A 15,969-nucleotide genomic window follows, 5' to 3' on the forward strand; every position below is an offset into this window, starting at 1 on the left:
ATCTATTTCTTAACAAGAAAAGATGTTCACAATACAGAGTGCAAAAGGCAAGGTACCAAACAGGAGGCATGACACCCTTTTAATGAAATTTAAACATACATGTAATTTCTATGTCTATACTTAGAAGGAATGTCTGAAATTCTCATCTTGGCTGGTGGGACTGGGAGTGACTGGGTTTTTTGTATTTGTTTCTGTTCATATACACTAATGTTTTACAATTGAATACGTACATCTTACACAAAAAGTAACGATAAATATCCTTGTTACAAGTTTGTACACATGGATACAAGTTTGTACACATGGAGGGGTCAACTTCACTCATCAAGGAGAATCACTTACATGGAACTTCATATTCCCCAAGGATGATATTAGATAGCAGAGCATAAATCCTCTTCCTGTAATTCCTTAATATGAAACTAGACAGACTGTAGGGTGGCCACAGGGCAAAAGATTCATAATGCAGATAAATCCCTAGGAATATCATTAGGTTCTTAGAACATTTTTGTTATGTAAGCCAACTGTAACTTCACCTATTTTATCAAAGATGCCTTTCCTCCTGAAGTGAATTACAGTCCCACACATAGCGGGTGATTAACTAGACAGTCTAGAAATCTGGGTTTTACTCACCACCACCCCCATCAAGTTCCTCCCAAAGTCTCTCTGGAGAGGACAAGGTGGTTCAGTGATGCTGAGAACCACTGAGAATTCTGCTCGAGTTTAGAAATCCTCAGGGAACAAATAACGGCTAACTGGCAAAAACCTGGTCCCGGCACATTCTGTCCTGGATTCCTTTGGCGGGAACGCCCACACTCTCCCTCAGCTGCAGCCACTCTGGCCTCCTCGCCCTTCCTCTAACACGCCCCACCTGCTCCCACCCTAGGGTCCTGCCACTTGCCACTGGGCCCTTTGGAACACCCATCCCCAACCAGACACCTACCTGGCTCACCCACTCACTTCCTTCAGATCTCTACTAATGAGCCCTTTCCTGATTCCAACCCCTACCACAGTACTCCCTGATCCCCCTTACCCTGTTCTGTTGCTGTTACCCTTCCTTTTTATTGTGGTAAAATACACATGCACAACATAAAATTTACCATTTTAGCCATTTTTAAGTGTATGATTCAGAGGCATTAAGTACAGTCACCTTGTTCTGCAACCATCACCACAATCCATTTCCAGCACCTTTTCATCTTCCCCAAAAGGAAACTCATTAAACTCATTCCCCAGCACCCCTACCCAGGGCAGCCACTATGCTGCTTTCTGCCTCTGTGAACGTGATTGCTCTAGGGACCTCTTCAAAGTGGAACCATATATTATTTGCTCTTTTGCATCTGGCTTCCCTGGTGGCTCAGACAGTAAAGAATGTGCCTGCAAAGTAGGAGACTCTGGTTCGATCCCTGGGTTGGGAAGACCCCCTGGAGAAGGAAAGGACCACCTACTCCAGTATTCTTGCCTGGAGAATTCTACGGACAGGGGAGTCTGGTGGGCTACAGTCCATGGGGTCACAAAGAGTCAGACATGACTGAGTGACGACTAACACTTTTCACTTTCTATTTCACTTAACTGAATGTTTTCAAGGCTAATCTCTGTTGCAGCCAGTATCAGAATTTCATTTCTTTTTATCGCTTAATAATATTCCACCGTGCAGATATACTATATCTTTTTTATCCACTCATCTTTCTGTGAACATCTGGGTTATTTCCATCTTTTGGCTATCATGAATGCTGCTGCTGTGAACATGGCCGTACCAATACGTTTGAGTTCCTGCTTTCAATTCCTTGGGGTATATACTCAAAAGCGGAACTGCTGGATTATCTGGTAATTTCTATGCTTAATTTTTTGAGGGACAGCCGTATTGTCTTCCACAGCAGGTGCAACATTGCACATTCCCACCAACAGTGCACAAGGGTCCCAATTTATCCACTTCTTCAGCAACACTGTTGTTTTCTCTTACTCCGCTTTATTTTTCCTCAAATCATTTACTGCCTGTCATACTATAATACTTGCTTTTTATACTGGCTGCCTCCCCTGAACTAGGATTTAAGACTTCTTAGGATCAGGACGCTCGAGGACTTTCCTGGTGGTCCAGTGATTAAGAATTTGCCTCTCCTTCCAGAGGATATGAGGGTTCGATCCCTTGGCAGGGAACTAAGATCCCACTTACAACTTAGCCTATATGCTGCAACTAGAGAAAGCTCATTTATCGCAGCAAGACCCAATGCAGCCAAAATTTAAAAAATAAAAGGTATGGACTTCTATTGCTGTAACCTCAGCATCTAGAACACACCCTGGCACACAGCAGGTATTCAAAAAATTTGAATGAAGGAATACAATAGTTTAACCATAATCTTAATCAGCATTAGAATTGCTAGGATAGATTTATCACACCAAGTGCCTTAAACTATGTCCAGTTTAGGGAAGAATCCAGACATAGTTCAATACAAGGAACAGCTCAGTGGATGGTGGTTTCAGCTCATCCTCATTAGCAATAGCCTCAGAACCACAAACACTATGGCAACTGGTAGGAACCATGGAAATTATGTCATTCACGTCACTGACTTCAAGCCTTAGTTGATTTCATCAAAAGAGTCAGGCAAAAACTTAAAACAGCCTAAGTGAACTAAAAAAAAAACCTGTATGTATTAATACTTACAGTTAATAAACAGCCTGTGAAAGCAATGTGTTTTATTTTAAAAGATCAAACCCACAGCAAAGAAGACCGACACTGGCCTTGGCTGGCTTGTTAATCAGATGTATGCAAGGACAGCTTGACCTGAAAATTTAACTACAGGCCTAATTTCAATATTTTGAGTTTTTTCTGTTGTTCAAATTTGGTGTCTGTTGTTTCACTCTGGTTTAAGAGTTGCTCATAAATAAATTAGATTTTCCATTCAATCATTACAAATGAACTAAAAAGCCATTTGATTTTTTGCTGTGCAAGTCAGTTGGTTGCACACCATCGTATTAGAAGTTTCTTTCTCTCTTTAAGACCATGGTCTTCCTCAGTTGAAAATACTTTGAGATATAAAGCAATGGATCTGATTTCAGTTCACCTATCTCTTCTCTAAGCAAATTTTCCACCTCTCCTTCCTAAAGATGCTAATTCTCTCCAGAAGGCAACCACTTTGTTTAAATAGGTAACACCATTGTCAATCCCAAAGAACTTCCATGAGTCTCAAACTAGAGACCAGGAGTAATTCATTTAGAGCATGAAGAACTTTGCCTGCCTGATAAGGAAATCTTGATAGGATACTGTTTCAATTTGAATTATTCAAAAAGCAGATTACACTTTCAACACATACACACATGCAAGTGAAAGTAAGAAACGAAAAAGAAAAGTGTTCTTGCACAATTGGCCACAAAGCAAACTGAAGAGTATATGAAACGACAGTCAACATTTCACAGTTCAGATTCACTGCAATTTAAACTTACAAATTATTTCAATAGAGCAACACCTGATTCTTGTAACCTACTCAGATGCCTTGATGTAGCTGATCAAGATGCATTTCATGTGTGAAATAAACCCAAAGTTGAATCTAGACAGTGTTACTTGTAGTTTGGATTCTTTTACTCTCCTTATGTAGGCTTTCAGCACACAGTTTTCTAAAATGAACTCAGTACAATACCTAAGACCTCCTCAAAAACCCAGAGTCTTTCATTTTTACACCTACGGCGCATTGTTTTCTTCCTACATCGAGGTCACTTTGCTCCTTTATCATTGGTGGGACACAATGAAGAGTTATTTCTTCAACAGCAATACATGTACCATTTTTCTTAGTTACCCTCATATTCCCCCTCAACTGAGATGCACTTGTGGGAAACAGCAAAGTCCCAACGCCTGGGGTTAAAGCTTGCATCCACTGGACAAGTGATCTCACTCTCTGCACCTCAGCTTCTTCGCCCGTACCTGACTCACAGGTTCCTGTGATGTATAGCTGTGGACCTGGTTTACAAGTACTTCATGTGTATTATTCTCATTTTTAGCAACCAGTCAGAGAAGATTTTGTGGACCCCTTTCTCCTTGCCTGCAGCTTCCTCTGAACCCAATCCTTGGCCTTATGAATGCCCACGTAGCCATGCTCGCATGAAGTTTCAAGTGAACTCCAAAAAGGAAGTGGACCTCACACATCCAAATACTTCCCACTCCACCAGCACTCTGGAGGATCTTATCAACAGGAAACAAAAGCACAATACTACTATAATGAAGTGTCTGACTTCTTTTCTAATTAGAAAAGCCCAAAGATTGTAGCCCAGGGAACAGCTAAATATTTAGAATGTTAAATAAGTTATGAAGACCCAGGCCCCACCCACCTTTACTACCCTGTTGTTGATCCTGTCCCTGACCATTTCAGAAGAAAAAGCTTGTGATGCTCAAATCTGCAGCAATGGGCATTTGTGCACCTGGTAAAACCTCCCTCTCTTGAAGTGCAGTCTGAACATTTGCAGGAGAAAACATAAGAGCTGCTTGCATTTACAGATAAATGATGCTCTCAGCTCATATCCCATGACAGGCACCTAAACCAGAGGAATCCACCAGATTCCTTGATGCTCAGGTGGCATCAAGGATTGGAAGATACTATCTCATGCTTCAAGAACTTCCCGTTTTCAAGTTCAATTTGCCAGCAACCCATTTTAATTTCTTGCCACACAACCTACTCTGATTAAACACATATTCACAGTATAAGAGGATAAAAAAAAGGAAAGTGACTATTTTTGAAAGAGAGAACCAGATAAATTTTGCTTATGTATCTTGGCAGATGAAATGCACTGCATCTTTCAAAATTTAAATAATCAGCACACCTCCTGGCAAGTTCAATTCTCAGATCACCAGTGGGCATCCCTTTTACTGCTCTATTTCTTTTTTTCCCCTGCTCCCATAAACCTTCAGGCTGCTTCACTTCTGAGTCAGGGACAAAAGTACTAGACAGGACTGCCCCCTGGATTTCATACATTCCCTAAAGCCCTTGCCACAGGCAGTGACAAATTTCAGAGACTTTGCCATGGACTTTCCTGTCTCTTCCTACTCCCCATCTCCATGACTCCTTAGCGAGAATTTAAAATAGACTTAGGACCAAAACTCATTATTAACTACAGCTTTCAGGCTTCCGCACTCACCTGACCCAGGTCAGGCCCTCTGTTGCCAAAACACGCCCAGCCAGGGGTGTGAGTTCTGCTCCCTGGCGGTCAGCTCCTAAGTGATTGAGAAAGAAAGAAAGCTGAATGCGAGATTGGACAGAAGTGGGTCCCTAATAGAAATGTTCAAATTCTACACTTCCACTTTCAGTTAACCTCCTTCCTGGAGAGACAATCCTCCTCCCCCCACCAAAACACACACATACACACGCAGGACCGCCACCACCACCAAATTTGACAGGTAGGTTGGTGGGTTCACTTAGGTGAAGATTACTGGTCATTTCATCTGTTTCCAATATACAACTGACAAGTGAGACTAAGTACGCACAAACTTCGAACGCGCCGGGGGGCTGAAACTAAGAGAAGTGTTTGGCAGATTCCAAAGCACTTGTTTCCAGGAGCGGAGGCCAAGTATCCGAAGCCCGCATCCCCATCGGGCGTGAGCTCCGTCCACACTTCATCCGTCACCGCTCCCCGGGTTCTCTTCCGTTTTTCTAAAACCTCCCCACTGGGGCCCCCACATATGCATTCCTCTCCCTTGCAGCACAACGGAAGGCTACATTTTAAGAAAGATTGTTTCCTTTAGCCTACTCACACAGGACATCTCCACGACCTCCCACCCCCACCCCCCCAAAAAAACACTATTTCCTGCAGCTGCTGCTAGTTTCCAACTTGGGGGAATGCCTTTACAACCCAGAATGAGTAGCCTCAAAGCCAGTCGATGGAATCGAGAATTTTTTTAACCTCAAATGAACACCCCCAAAATGCCCTCAGTAAAAGAACCCCCAAAATGCATGCAAGTGCATGCAAATCCACCAAGAACTCCCACAGAGCGAGGCAAAAACTTCTGCTCCTGGGGACAGTACCAACTCCCCGCGCCCTCTACCCGGCCCCAGCCGCTACCTTAGTGCCCGGGGAGCCACGCCACTTTGGCGGAGCAGGGCGAGGAGAGGGGGTTAGCAGCCGCTGGGTAATCCCATGTCCGCGAAGAGGGAGCTCGTTCCGTTAGGATGGAAGCGGAACACCCACACCTCTCGGCGTGCGATTTCTCTCTCTCCACCCTCTGCCTCCTCCTCCACCACCACCTCCTCCTCCTCTCCTCCCACCCCAGCGAGCTAGAGGAAACGCTTCAGCACCACATCCACATGGTTACTGCACTTCGAAGCAGCTCCTGGCAGCTTATATAGGCCGGGACGCTCCCTGGGCAATGTAGTCCGAGTCCGGGGTCGTGGCAGCGCCTGGGGCTGCGAGGGTGAACTACAAGTCCCAGAATCCCATGGGTTCCCAGGCTGGGCTCTAAATAGACGCGCAAGGGGACAGGGAGGGGCGTCCTGCGAGGAGTCCGGGCTTCAAACCCGGCTCTGCGCCGAGAACTCGCTGACTTAGGAACCCGCGACTCAAAACCACCCGTTGGGGGCGCCCCCAGCCCTTGGGGACTCTCCTCCGTCGGCTGCCCCATTTCTCTAGAATCCAGGTGTCATTGGGAGCAGGGGGCGGGGAAGAGCTCGAATTTCTGCTTTGGGAAGTTTTTACAAGCTGTTACCCACCCTTCCCCCGCTTTGAGTACCCAGCCAAGAATTTCAGAAATCCAGGGCACAAAAACTCCAGTCTTTGCGGTCAAGGATTAAAGGCGTGAGATTGTCTTTATTTAAGCTGTTCCGCTCTCTTCGGGTTTGCACAGAAATCTAAGTCTGGGAGCAACGGAACACAGGCAAGAGGCTTGAGAGCACTTTCCTGAACCCGAACTGCGTGTGTCTTTCCTTGCCCCGCAGGAGGTAAAGAAACGCAAGCGTCTCCGTGCACATATAAAGGAGCCAGGTTGTGACTTGCCAGCGCTGAGATTGAGAGGCAGAAAATAAATACGAATCACGACCTCGGTCCTGACCCTGCTACAAGCAGCCCCTCTCCTCCCGGGAGCTGTAAATGCTTAAGTAAATAAACCGCAAACCAGAAAAATAAGGGCTTTGGAGCGAGCCGGTCACAAGAAGATGCGCGTCTAGGCGGGGCGCCCTCCAGCAGGTCCTACAGGGGCTTCCGGGGACACAAAGTGGATTCAGCTCACTGCTAAGTGATGCCTGGACATCCCGGGCTATCTGCTCAGGCTCCCGCTTTGGGAAGGTGGGCAAGTCGAGCCTCAGATGTGCGTTCATTCTCCAGACATTTCCTGAGAGTGTACTGGGTGCCAGGCACTGGGGCATGGTGTTGAGTGTTCCACGGTGTTCCGGATAGGCACTGCCTACCGCCGCAAAGGATCTGCTACAACAGCAACAACAGCAATAATAATAATTGAGGAGTTAGACTTTTTTGAGCCCAGCCCACATGCACTTTTCATGAGTCTAACAACCCTTGACTTATTTATTGTCCCTATTTGACAGATGCACAACTGAGAGCACAAAGAAATCAGATAAATTCTCAAGATGACACCATCAGTTAAGTAGTGCAGCCTGGATGCCAATTCCAGTCTATAAGTGTAGTAAGTCCTTGTCTTTGGGGAAATCCATCAGCACTACTTTAAATGGCCTCCCTCCCCATTTTGGGAGCAGACTCTGAGCCCTTGGGCAAGTCATTTTTTATCTCTTTGCCCTAGTTTTGCCATCGGAGAGGGAGAAAAATCATTAGAATTTGCCAATCTTCTGTCAGGAGTGCTTGATACAGAGTCCACAGTCTTGTGGACTTCAGGAACAAATTAGGGGAGGACCATAGCTAATAATTATTACTGACATAATAATGCCCAAACTAATAATAATTATTGGCTAATAATAATTTAGATAATAATTATTGGATTCATGCCATGTGCCAGGCATTATTCTAAACTCTTCATGTACATTCTCTCATCAAGTCAATGAACTTTTTTTAACTTATGAGAAAGTTGAGGCATAGAGAGGTTAAATAACTTTCCCAAAGTCACACAGGGGCGTAGGCTATCTTGACTCCCAAACCTTGGTTCTTTTTTTTTTTTTTGGCTGCCTTAGGTTTTACTTGCAGCATGTGGGATCTTAGTTTCCCGACCATGGATCGAACCTATATCCCTTGCATTTGCAAGGGATTCTTAACCACTGGACCACCAGGGAAGTCTCCCAATCCTTGGTTCTTAACCACTGCCATCCACAGCTTCCCCAATGTAAAGATTTACATTGTATTTGTCTGCTCATGTAAGCATTTATTCAAGCAGGAATGGTTATCACTTTAACTCTTGTCTCCTCTTTTTCAACATCATCCTCTGGTTGTTGGACACCACAGCCTTGTGCCTAAAGCCTCAAGCTACCAGTCCCATCAGCAAGAAGCTCCCCCAACGTGTCACAAAAAATGAATCCACACCTTACGTATCTGTCCCCTTTCTTCTTTTCCTTCATGAAAACAACTTGTTCCATTTCTAAATGGTTTGTGGCTCTATGTTTTAAATTCAACAAATCATTCTATGCTAACATAACTGGTAAATATTAAAGGGTGATTATTTCCTGTGCTTCTAATTCAGAGAAACAGTGGGATTTTAAAGTGGGTTTTCTTAAGAAAACTTTGTCATGTCTGAGGGCTGGAGTTGGGTAATATTCATCCTTACCATATTGTGGACGCCTGACCTTTAACTGTTATCTCCACTGTCTTCTCATCGAGAAGACAAGTTTCATTAAAGGCAGGGACCATCTTTTATTCATGGTTGTATTCCCTACCATCCCTAACTCAGAAAGCCTTAGTCCTTTGTCTGTGTATTTTTTTACATATGCCAAAAAAAAAAAAAATGTTCATTCTAAAAAGGTGTTTTGACAGGAGGTGTGGCAGGCATGTGGCAAGCTCGATGAACATATTTTCTGGGCACACACCTTGTAGCCCATTTGCGTCACAGACTGTTTCCTCTACCTGTATGTATGAATAGTCCTTTTCAACGTTATACAACTAACCTCAAGTTCTGGAAGCTACTGGGTCACCAGAAGGTAGTTGTAATAAATTTGCAATGATGCTCAGAAGTTCTCTGCGATGGTGTATGACTGGTGATTGATATCACAATAAAAGGGCCACTGCCCAACTCATCCTCCATCATCCATAGAGGTAAGGGGGCTTATTTGTCTTAGTTGTATTTTTTCCCAGAAAAATTTTCTAGATCTGTGCTTTCTAATACAGTAGCTACAAGACATTTGGGCACTTGCTGCTGCTGCTGCTAAGTCACTTCCGTCATGTCCAACTCTGTGCGACCCCATAGACAGCAGCCCACCAGGCTCCCCTGTCCCTGGGATTCTCCAGGCAAGAATACTGGAGTGGGTTGCCATTTCCTTCTCCAATGCATGAAGGTGAAAAGTGAAAGTGAAGTCGCTCTGTCGTGCCGGACTCTTAGCGACCCCATGGACTGCAGCCCACCAGGCTCCTCTGTCCATGGGATTCTCCAGGCAAGAACACTGGAGTGGGTTGCCATTTCCTTCTCTAATGCATGAAAGTGAAAAGTGAAAGTGAAGTCACTCAGTCGTTTCCAACTCTTGGCTACCCCATGGACTGCAGCCCACCAGGCTCCTCCGTCCATGGGATTTTCCAGGCAAGAGTACTGGAGTGGATTTAAGATGTAGCTATTCGTAACTGAGATGTGAAGAAGGTGTAAAATACACACTAAACTTCGAACACTTATGACAGAAAAGTTAAAATATCTCATCAATATTTTTATATTGATCACATGGTAAAATGATAATATTTGGATATGAGTTAAACAAACTATTAAAACTAATGTCACCTCACATTGTATACCTTAATGTTACACAATATATAAATGATATTTCATTTTTTAAAAATTATGTTAGATATTTAATTCTATTTAAACTAATACATTTACTAAAGCATTATTTGAAATAAAAAATGAATGTCATCTGTTTACTTTTAAACTTTTTTACTATATTACTACAATATTCAAAATTATGCACAAGGCTTACATCATACACAACTGGACTGTGCTGGTCTAGAGCACCGAGAGTCTGATTCTGAAGATCCACTTTGAGATGACGACCAGCCCTGAAAGCTGCCATTTATGACTCTGCCCTTGAAAATGCCCTATGCGGGAAGTAGAAGGGCTCTGCAGTCAGGACACTTTGAGAAACTGAGCAGACATCTGAAGAACATCTAAAACTAGCACACAAGCTACCCCAGGGAAACCCTACAAATAGAAACAGGTTCTCATCAGTGGCATTTAGCTAAAAACTGCAACTGAATTAATCTTCCTAGAAGCCCACCCTCAAATGCTACCCTGATTAAGAGAGCAAGATATGCTGGAGAAAGCAAAGATCAGGAAACAAAAAGGGTGTGGCCCCCAGCTGCACCCTTAATATCCATGTAACTGTGGCCAGTCACAGTTATTTTGATAGAGTGAAGCCAATGGTCCTTGTTCTGCCAACCTCACCAGATCACACAGGTCACTGGACATGAGTGGCTTTGCAAGCTCACCCTAGCTGTACCAAGACGACACTGTCAACAAGCACGAGAAAATGTTGATTGTGATGTAAGAGGACTCACCTCCAAAACAAACTTCAGATTATTATTAGCAATATTAGTCCCCATTTTCTTCCAGGTAAAAAATTCTATTGCTTTGGCCAAAAAGTTCATTTAGGTTTTATCAAAACATCTGACTTTATTTTTGTGGCGGAAGAATGTACTCACAGCCCTTTTGAGAATCTCAAAACCCACAGACATTTGCCCCAGCACAACACAAATGTTCACAATTTTAGCACCAGTTCTTGGAATTCCTCGTACCAACACCACCACCACCACCACCCCCGCCACTCATTCACAGATACTCCTGCAAGACTAGATTGGCTTTTAGCTCCATCTTTCTGTGACATTGTCTCTCCAACCAGATAAACTCTTTGAAGATAGAGACCAGGTCCCTATATTTGTGTAGCATCTACCTCAGCTTTGCATACAGAGTAGGTGCTCAGCATTTACTGGCTAATTCACTATTGAAACTATAAGGATGGCCAGAAGAAATGACTTAGAAACACACAGCAGCCCTATCTGAGATGGGAAAAGTACAGTTGTCATTTGGACAAGAGCAAGAGAGAGAACAATTTGGTATGGAGCTAGGAAAAGAGTGTTGGTAGCTCAGTTGTGTCCATTCTTTGCAACCCTGTAGACTGTAGCCCACCAGGCTCCTCTGTCCATGGGATTCTTCAGGCAAAATACTGGGGTGGGTAGCCCTTCCCTTCTCCAGGGGATCTTCCCAACCCAGAGATCGAACCAGAGTCTCCTGCATTGCAAGCAGATTCGTTTGCCATCTGAGCCACCAGGAAAGTGTGGAGCTATAGGAAAAGCAAAATGTTTTTTCTGAGCTGAGGCTCTGGGCATCCTCTGAGACTAAGAGAAGGGATGAACCAGAAGAGGCCCTATAGTTGCTGTCCTATCTCTGGAGTTTAAAAGAGACTGTTGGGGACTTCCCTGCTGATCCAGAGGTTGAGAGTCCATCTTGCAGTGTAAGGAACACGGGTTTGATCCCTGGTCAGGAAACTAAGATCTAAGATTCCACATACCATGGAGCAACTAGGCCTGGGCACCACAACTACTGAGCCCACGCACAACTTCAGTCTGTGTGCCACAACAAAAGATCCTACATGATGCAAGCGAGATCACGTGTGCAGCAGCTAAGATCCAAGGCAAATAAATAAAGAAATACATAAATTTACTATTTGTCAGTAATCGTGCATGTGGAGGGAGTATGGGCAAATTGTCAATGATATAAAATCCAGGAGGCAACATTATAGCTATAGAACACAAAAATGAAGTACTTACTACAACTTTAAACTATATGAAAGTGATACCATCTCTGGCTATTGCTGCCAATATTATCAAGAACCTTGTGAGCAAATCAAAAGCATTATTGCTTTCCTACCCATTATCTTCCTCTGACACATGCAGAACAAAGGCTTTATTATCAACTCAGATATTTCCCTCCCTCTCCCGCCTTCCATCTGTAAGACTATTATCCTAAACTACTCTGGTAGCCAAGTTAGATCTCGGGACTTGAAGAAACCTTAGAAAAGGCCTCATTATCTTATCCTAGTGTTTGAACTGAAAGGAAATCTGTTTGCCAAAAGAAAAATAGAAAGCTCTTCCTTATAGAAGTACCCAGCTAATACATGTAGAAGGAATAATAAAATTAGGAAATCACCATTTTGCAGCGTCTGCGGTATACATTTGTTTAGACAGTATCAATAAATACCAAACTTCCTGGGTAAAATGTTGATGGGGAAAAATAAATCCATATGGTCCGTAAAACTCAGCCTCCTCACCATTCAGTAATTATGAAGGGGTAAGTGCACCTTTTCAATATGCTGTCTAGGTTGGTCATAACTTTTCTTCCAAGGAGTAAGCGTCTTTTAATTTCATGGCTGCAGTCACCATCTACAGTAATTTTGGAGCCCCAAAAAATAAAGTCTGACACTGTTTCCACTGTTTCCCCATCTATTTCCCATGAAGTGATGGGACCAGATGCCATGATCTTCATTTTCTGAATGTTGAGCTTTAAGCCAAACCTTTCACTCTCCTCTTTTACTCTCATCAAGAGGCTTTTTTTTTTACTTACTAGATCACAGGTTTATTATAAAAGGATATAACTAAGGAACAGCGAGCTGGAAGAGATACACAGGGCCAAGGTATGGGAGAAGTTCTACAGAGCTTCCACACCCTCTCCAGGCAGACCACTCTCCCATCACCTCCACATGTTCACCAACCTGAACTCCCTCTGAGAGAGTGATGATGAGTCTCATCATTCTGGGTTCTTACAGAGGCCTCATTACGTAGATAAGATTGATTAAGTCATTGGCCATTCATTGTTCAGCCTCCAGCTCCTCTTCCTTCTCTGGAGGTCAGGGAGTGGGGTAGGACAAAAAGTTCCAACCTTCAGATCATATGGTTCTTTCCCCTGGAAACCAGCCCCCATCTTTGAGTATTTTCCAAAAGCCATCTCAAAAATATGGAATGCTTCACAAATTTGTGTGTCATTCTTGTGCAGGGGCCATACTAATCTTCTCTGTATCGTTCCAATTTTAGTATATGTGCTGCCGAAGCGAGCACTCAAGAGGCTTTTTAATTCCTCTTCACTTTCTGCCATAAGGGTGGTGTCATCTGCATATCTGAGGTTATTGATATTTCACCAGCCAATCTTGATTCCAGCTTGTGTTTCTTCCAGCCCAGCGTTTCTCATGATGTACTCTGCATAGAAGTTAAATAAGCAGGGTGACAATATACAGCCTTGACGTACTCCTTTTCCTATTTGGAACCAGTCTGCTGTTCCAAGTCCAGTTCTAACTGTTGCTTCCTGACCTGCATACTGGTTTCTCAAGAGGCAGGTCAAGTGGTCTGGTATTCCCATCTCTTTCAGAATTTTGGGGGCTTCCCACGTGGCATTAGTGGTAAAGAACTCCCCTGCCAATGCAGGAGACATAAGAGACACAGGTTCAGTCCTGGTGGGAAAGATCCTCTGGAAGAGGGCATGGCAACCCACTCCAGTATTCTTACCTGGAGAATCCCATGGACACCAGGAGCTGGCAGGCTACAGTCCATAGGGTTGCAAAGAGTCAGACATGACTGAAGCGACTGAACACACATGCATGTAAGTGGACCTTTATAGTGAAGAAATACGGCAATCGCCCAACATTAACCAAGTAATAAAATTTACTATCAAAAATACTGGGACAAGCAAACACTATTTACATCCTGATATGATTCTTCTATAAGAAGCCCATGATATCACACGTGAAACACTCTTGCCCATAATATTTCACCATACAGCCAAACTAACCCAGGATATGGGCATTCCACAAGACCATTGGTATAAACTCTTCAAATAAATCCATGTCATGGGAAAAAAAAATAGCAGGAGGACTATCTGGATTTTAAAAGACTAAAACAAATATTACAATTAAATACTACAACTAAATACAACATGTCACTAGTGACTGGATCCTGAATCAGAAGAAACAAAAAAATCTATGGAAGACATTTTTCAGCAACTGGAAAAATTTGAATCTAGGTTGTATATTAAAAAAATTTGTGAAATTATTGAGGAGGGCCTGGCATCCCACTTCAATATTTTTGTCTGGAGGATCCCATGGACTGAGGAGCCTGGAGTCACAGAGTCAGATATGACTGAAATGACTGAGCATGTGGAATTACTAATTTTCTTGGGTGTGATAATGATATTGTGGTTATAGAGGAGAATGCCCTTGTCCTTAGGAGATGTACCCTAGAGTATTTAAAAGTGGCATCTTGTGGTCTCTGAAACTTACTCACAAAACATGCATATGTATGCAATCTTAAAAAAATCATGTTTATGTATTTGTGCTTGTCCATTTACTCCAAAATGGTCTAAAATCTTGCCAAATTTTAGATATTTCTATGACCATTTTCTGATCATTTCACAGTTATGCTAGAAAACTATTTCATACCTTTGAAGGTGATAGTTAAGTGCAACAAATTATTTTAAACTTTCCATTTAGCTTTTTAAGTAAAATGTAAAACAAGTTAGTTACTGTAACTAGGCAAATTGGTGTCAAAGGTGTCCAAATTATGAGTAATTCATCACAATATATTCTTTTTAGGGTTTTTCAAGTCAACCAGGAAAGCAAAGCAAATGATGCATAAGAAAAGAGAAGTGGAAAACTTAAGAATTTTTATGGACTTCATTTTTCCCTAGTCCTGGGAAAGTTATTTAATGATCAGTAGACCTGGTCACTAAAGCAAGTACTGAAATCTACTTAATTCAGTTACCAATCAAGCAGAACCTGCAGCTTTTGCACTTCCTGTGTTGCATCAGCATATCCAGACTCAAGAGAGTAAACTGCTTCCTTTTGTTCCCACTTAATTTTGTTCCCAGATTTAAAGTAGTATTTTCCTCTAATTGTAGTTTTAGGATATGGGTAATCTGCATCATGAGTTCAACCCAGATGGAGAGTTTGAGGTTAATCCTTTATGAAACAGATCAGTGAGGTGGGGGGTCAGCCAAGGGAAGTGGGATTGGAGGCGTGGGGGGTCAAGTAGAGGAATTATACAGGAACATTTTATTGGCTGCTTAAGTAGCTGGCCGGAGAAGGCAATGGCAACCCACTCCGGTACTCTTGCCTGGAAACTCCCATGGACCCTGGTAGGCTGCAGTCCATGGGGTCGCACAGAGTCAGACACAACTGAAGCGACTTGGCAGCAGCAAGTAGCTGGCGGTCAGTACTGAACTGATATTTCCCTGGTGGCTCAGATGGAAAAGCATCTGTCTACAATGTGGGAGACCTGGGTTCAATCCCTGGGTCGGGAAGATCCGCTAGAGAAGGAAATGGCAATCCACTCCAGTACTATTGCCTGGAAAATCCCATGGACAGAGGAGCCTGGTAGGCTATAGTCCATGGGGTCGCAAAGAGTGGATAAGACTGAGATACTTCACTTTCACTTTCACATACTCTAGGACCAGCCTCCCTGGTGGCTCAGTGGTAAAGAACAGGCTTGCCAATGCAGGAGACATGGGTTCAATCCCTGGGTGGGGAAGATCCCCTGGAGGAGGAAATGACAACCCACTCTAGTATTCTTGCCTGGAGAATCCCATGGACAAAGAAGTCTGGTGGGCTGCAGTCCATGGGGTTGCAAAAGAGTGGGATATAACTGAGTGACTGAGCACATACATAATCTATCTACTGGGTTCTATACTGGGCGTTGAGAAGAGAGAAAAAAAACTGAGTAGAATACAAAGTGTTTTGCTGTCTGCTTTTCTTCTTTTTTAATATTTATTTACTTATTTATTTATTTGGGGGCTTCCCTGATAGCTCAGTTGGTAAAGAATCTGCCTGCAATGCAGTTCAATTCCTGGGTTGGCAAGCTCCCCTG

The 15,969-nt window shown here is 43.3% G+C and overlaps 1 protein-coding gene, 1 long non-coding RNA gene and 1 other non-coding gene across 11 annotated transcripts in view; 1 reads left to right on the top strand and 2 right to left on the bottom strand.

Annotated features, from left to right (window-relative positions):
- The window catches only part of ITPR1 (inositol 1,4,5-trisphosphate receptor type 1), a 355,416-nt gene extending 349,127 nt beyond the window's left edge, over positions 1-6,289 (bottom strand). For 6 of the 8 annotated variants that reach the window (XM_086366622.1, XM_086366624.1, XM_086366620.1 and 3 more), the window contains exons 1-2: positions 6,037-6,289; positions 5,116-5,191 (exon numbers count right to left, since the gene is read on the bottom strand). The gene's annotated coding sequence lies outside the window, so the exon portion shown is untranslated. The remainder of the gene's footprint in view (positions 1-5,115; positions 5,192-6,036) is intronic. The other 2 variants (XM_086366623.1, XM_086366621.1) reach the window with 1 other exon arrangement.
- A 167-nt stretch (positions 6,290-6,456) lies between these two features.
- Positions 6,457-9,099, top strand: LOC147348206 (uncharacterized). Of its 2 annotated transcripts, XR_015151223.1 has the most exons (4): positions 6,457-6,607; positions 6,815-6,908; positions 7,509-7,606; positions 8,374-9,099. It is a non-coding gene; the product is annotated as an uncharacterized LOC147348206 (long non-coding RNA). The 2 variants fall into 2 exon arrangements; XR_015151221.1 differs by lacking the exon at positions 6,457-6,607 and having other exon boundaries at positions 6,769-6,908.
- Positions 9,100-13,066: 3,967 nt separating this feature from the next.
- Positions 13,067-13,173, bottom strand: LOC147348207 (U6 spliceosomal RNA). Its single transcript, XR_015152015.1, has one exon. It is a non-coding gene; the product is annotated as a U6 spliceosomal RNA (small nuclear RNA).
- Positions 13,174-15,969: the final 2,796 nt, after the last annotated feature.

The sequence above is a fragment of the Bos grunniens genome, chromosome 22, assembly GCF_055505025.1.
Source record: "Bos grunniens cultivar Pamir isolate PY7600 chromosome 22, Bosgru_T2T1.0, whole genome shotgun sequence".
Classification (NCBI taxonomy): domain Eukaryota; kingdom Metazoa; phylum Chordata; class Mammalia; order Artiodactyla; family Bovidae; genus Bos; species Bos grunniens.